Raw genomic sequence first — 5320 nt, 5'->3', positions numbered from 1 at the left:
AATTAGTTATTTGAAGATTTAAAAATTTGATAAATCAATAACAAGACTGACCAAAAAACAAAGGGTGAAAATACAATTTACCAACATCAGAAATTTTAAAAATGAAATATTCTACAGACATCAAAACAATAATAGAGAGTTAGTATGAGTAACTTCAAACCAAACTTAACAGTTTGATGATATAGAAAAATTCCTTGACAGGCACAAAATGGACATTAATCTGATTCATCTTTAATTGGATTTCTGTCAAATAAATTGAATTCATTATTTTTAAAAAACTGCTCCACAACAATCTCCAGTTCCAGATAATGACTTATATAAAATATTTAAAGAAATAATACCAATCTCGCTCTTTCCCATCTTGCAAAATGGCTGGTGATAAAACTGAGAAGCCAAATACTAAGGAGAAGAAAACTGAAGCCCAGAAGGCTGATGCTGGTGGCAAGGTTACTAAGGGCAACCTCAAGGTCAAGAGCCTAAGAAGGGGAAGCCCCATTGTAGCTGTACAAAAGGAAGTATTCCGCAGCTAAATCCAGGATTGAAAAGAAAAAGGAGAAAGTTCTTGCTACTTCACAAAAGCAATTGGTGGCAACAAGAATGGCGGTAGGTACCGGAGTGGTTAAAGGTCACAAAATGCCTAGGTATTATCCTGCTGAAGATGTACCTCTAAAGCTGATGAGCCAAGAAACACTTCAGTCAGCAAGTGAGAGAACTTCGGGCCAGTATCACCCCCGGGACCATTCTGATCATCCTCACTGGGCTCCACAGAGGCTACAGGGTAGTTTTTCTGAGGCAGCTGAGCAGTGGCCAGCTACTTGTCACTGGTCTTCTATCTCTTAGTTGAGTTCCTCTGCGTGGAATACACCAGAAATTTGTCATTGCCACCTCCACCGAAATTGGTATCAGTGGTGTGAAAGTCCCCAAACATCTAACTGATGCTTACTTCAATAAGAAATTGTGGCCCTGACCGGTTTGGCTCAGTGGATGGAGCATCAGCCTGCGGACTCAAGGGTCCCAGGTTTGATTCCAGTCAAGGGCATGTACCTTGGTTGTGGGCACATCCCCAGTGGGGGTGTGCAGGAGGCAGCTGATTGATGTTTCTCTCTCATCCATGTTTCTAACTCTCTCTCTCTCCCCCTTCCTCTCTGTAAAAAAAGTCAATAAAATATATTTTTTTTAAAAAAAAGAAAGAAAATTGTGCCCTAGCTGGTTTTGCTCAGTGATTAAAGCATTGGCACACTGAGAGAGGATCCAAGATGGCGGCGTAGGTAAACACCTAAACTGCTGCCTCGCACAACAATTTCAATACTACAACTAAAAGACAAAACGTCTATCACCCAGAACCACGGGAAAACTGGCTAAGTGGAAGTTCTACAACTAGAAGGAAAGAGCAAACAGCATTGAGAGGTGCACAAGCGCTGAAAAGCTGAGGTACGGAGGCGCGAATCAGGCTGGCGACGGGCATCTGGGAGTGCTGCTTTTTTCAACCCGAAGGGAGACAAGCTCCCAATTACTCTGAGCTCCAGTTTCTGGGGAGACGCGGGGGACCCAAACTCCTACGGGGAGAAGCTGGACTGTCTGCCATGGGGTTGGAAAGTGAGGGTGGCTTGCTTGCAGGACTGCGCGCAATAACAATTGTTTATTGTGCTGGGGCGTGGGGCGCGGGAAGCGGGGACACTGTGGGAGATGCAGAGCCGGCTTACTGGCAGCCATTGTTTGCCACGCCTTAGCCTAGTCACGCCCTGAGACCCCGCCCCACACAATCTACAAACCCACCCAAGCTCTAAGCAGCGGCTTTTGCATATAAATGGTCTGCCCTATCGCAGCTTAACGTAGCAAACTTGCAGCCCAGGACAGACAGCTCCAAAACCTCCAAACCCCAAGCAAAGAGGAGAAAACTGTAGCTCTCACTGTAGCGCCTGCTGGGTGGCCTCAGACAGTAGCTGACCTGCACCCCATTAGAGATCCAGAAGCCAGTGTACCTAGTGGTCAGTGTGAGACAACGCCAGATTTCAACTCCTCACATCCATAAGTGACACATTCAAGAGGCAGACTCAGTGAGCACCAAAGCCCCACCGAAACAAGTCCTGCACCATAAGCGTGTCTCCAGCGCAGCAGTTCTTCCATTATAGACACAGCGGGTCCTCACAGCCAATTGGCCTGGAGGTCAATTCCTCCCAGTGTACCAACAGCAATCAAGGCTTAACTACACCAAGACTTTGCACTCAGCCCACAAAGGGGTGTACCAAAGGCATCCACCTCAGGTGATTGGGGAGGCTGAGCTACTGGCCCCTATAGGTCACCTACCACACAAAGCCACTCCATCAACACAGGGAAGCAGCAAAATGCGGAGACAAAGAAACATATCACGAATGAAAGAAATGGAGGAAAGCAAACTACTGGACGACATAGAGTTCAGAACCACATTTATAAGGTTACTCAAGAATCTTCTAAAAACTGCTGAGGAACTTAGTGAGACCTTTAAGGATCTTAATGAGAATGCCAAAAAAATGGAAAAGGACCAGTCAGAAATTAAGCATACACTGTCTGAAATAAAGAATATACAGAAACTCAACTGTAGATCAATGTACCCCAAGAATCAAACCAAAGATCTGAAATATGAGGAAACAAAAAACACCCAAGCAGAAAAACAAAAAGAAAAAAGAATCCAAAAATATGAAGATAGTGTAAGGAGCCTCTGGGACAACTTTAAGCATACCAACATCCGAATTTCTGGGGTGCCAGAAGAAGACAGAGAGCAAAATATTGAAAACCTATTAGAAGAAATAATGACAGAAAACTTTCCCTACCTGGTGAAAGAAATAGACTTACAAGTTCAGGAAGCGCACAGAACCCCGTACAAGAGGAATCCAAAGAGGACCACACCAAGACACATCATAATTAAAATGCCAAGGGCAAAAGACAAAGAGAGAATCTTGAAAGCAGCAAGAGAAAAACGGTTAGTTACCTACAAGGGAGCACCCATACGACTGTCAGCTGATTTCTCGGCAGAAATTATGCAGGCCAGAAGGGAGTGGCAAGAAATATTCAAAGTGATGAACAGCAAGAACCTACAACCAAGATTACTCTATCCAGCAAAGCTATCATTCAGAGTTGAAGGTCAGATAAAGAGCTTCACAGACAAGAAAAAGATAAAGGAGTTCATCACCACCAAACCAGGATTGTATGAAATGCTGAAGGGTATTCTTTAAGAAGAGGAGGAAGAAGAAAAAGGTAAAGATAAAAATTATGAACAACAAAATGACATCAAATACATACCTACCAACAAGTGAATCTAAAAATCAAGTGAATAAAAAATCTGAAGAACAGAATGGACTGGTGAATATAATAGAATTAGGGACATAGAAAGGGAATGGACTGACAATTCTCAGGGGGAAGGGGGTGGGAGGGGTGCAGAAAGAGATTGGACAAAAATCTTACACCTATGGATGAAGACAGTGGCGGGGGATAAGGGCATGGGGTGGGGTGGGGAATCAGGTGGAGGGAAGCTATGGGGATAAAAAAAAGAGGAACACCTATAATAATCTGAATAAAGATTTATTTAAAATAAAAAAAAATTTAGAACTTAAGAAGAAGGGGTCAATGGGTAAAAAAAGGGGACATCTGTAATACTTTCAACAATAAAGATAAATAAAGACAAAAAAAAGCATTGGCACACAGACTGAAGGGTCTTGGATTCGATTCCAGTCAAGGGCACATATTGGGAATTTAATGAACAAACTAGACTACCAAGTGAAATAGAGACAGACTCATAGGTAGAGAGTGGGCAGACAGCTTTGGAGGTGGAGTGGGGAGGGTAGGGGTTGAGCAAAAAATAAAAAAAGAGAGAGAACTCATGGACATGGACAACAGTGTGGTGATTGTGAGGGTGGGGGGGGGGGGGGCGGGGTGGAAGAGGGCATAGAAGGGATAAATTGTGATGGAAAAAAATAAGTTAAAAAATATTACTCATATTTTTTTTACAGATGAGGAAACTGAGTTGCAGAATTAAGTTGGTATAAAGGCAGATACCAAGTGGGAAGATATGTCTAGAGTACAGGTGCTGCAAACTCTTAAACTGAAGATACATATTTGGGAACAGTCAGCCTAGAAGTATGGAGATGCTAGTTAAAAACAAGGGCGAAGCCCTTTGGCTCCGTGGATTGAGCATCAGCCTGCAGACTGAAGGGTCCCAGGTTCAATTCCAGTCAAGGGGACATGCCCAGGTTGCTAGATCCTCAGTTAGGGGGCATGCAGGAGACAGCCTATCAATGATTCTCTCTCATCATTGATGTTTCTCTCTATATATCTCCCTTCCTATCTGAAATCAATAAAATATTAAAACAATAAAATAAAATAAAAATAAAAACAAGGGCGAAGCAAGAAGATAGAGAACAGAACAGGTCTGATGACAGAATCTCGGGAATACCGCTGTTCATGATTAGTGCAGGAAGAGAAACCCTTAAACATCTGCAAGGTAAAGATCCGAGAGACATTCACAGGCCAAGGAACAAAAGATTGTGTGTGTTTTTAAAGGATATAGAGCAATATAAATACAGCATTCGGAAATGGAGAGAAATTCATATAAAAGCATAGCTAAGATTAGGGGTTCTGGAGTCAGCTCTTCTTAGGTACGTGTTTTTTGGGAAATCATTGCTCTTGCTCTAACCCTCAGCATCTATAACAGGATAATAGTATCTCACCTTGTTTACTGAGAGTGCATTTATAGTAATTATCACAGTATGGGCACATAGTTGTTATAAATGTTAGTTTAGAGTCAAGTAAGATAATATGTAAGGTTACTGAATTAAACCATTTGCCCAGCCAGTGTTGCTCAGTGGTTAAGCATCGACCTACCTATGAACCAAGAAGTCAACAGTTCAATTCCGGTTGCAGGTTCGATCCCCAGTGTGGGGTGTGCAGGAAGCAGCCAATCAATGATTTGCTCTCATCATTGATGTTTCTATCTTCCTCTCTGAAATCAATACAAAAATATGTTTTTTTAAATGTATAATTTTAACTAGCATCTCCATACCTCTAGGCTGACTGTTCACAAATATGTATCTATAGTTTAAAAGTTTGCAGCACCTGTACTCTAGACATGTCTGTCCACTTGGTGTCTGCATTTACTAGTATACCAACCTGATTCTGCAACTCAGTTTCCTCATCTGTAAAATAATTATGACTAATAATTTTTTTAATTAAAAAATATACAGCCGAAACCAGTTTGGCTCAATGGATAGAGCGTCGGCCTGTGGACTGAAGGGTCCCGGGTTCGATTCCGGTCAAGGGCATGTACCTTGGTTGCAGGCACATACCC

The 5320-nt window shown here is 42.4% G+C and overlaps 1 pseudogene across 1 annotated transcript; it reads left to right on the top strand.

Annotated features, from left to right (window-relative positions):
- The first annotated feature begins 368 nt into the window (after positions 1–368).
- On the top strand, positions 369–967 carry LOC308243341 (large ribosomal subunit protein eL6-like; annotated as a pseudogene). Its single transcript has one exon. The product of its transcript is annotated as a large ribosomal subunit protein eL6-like (transcript).
- Positions 968–5320: the final 4353 nt, after the last annotated feature.

This window comes from Plecotus auritus (assembly GCF_963455305.1).
Source record: "Plecotus auritus genome assembly, chromosome: 3".
Taxonomy (NCBI): domain Eukaryota; kingdom Metazoa; phylum Chordata; class Mammalia; order Chiroptera; family Vespertilionidae; genus Plecotus; species Plecotus auritus.
The sequence above is the reverse complement of the archived record's forward strand: the minus strand, read 5'-3'. Positions and strand labels throughout refer to the sequence as shown.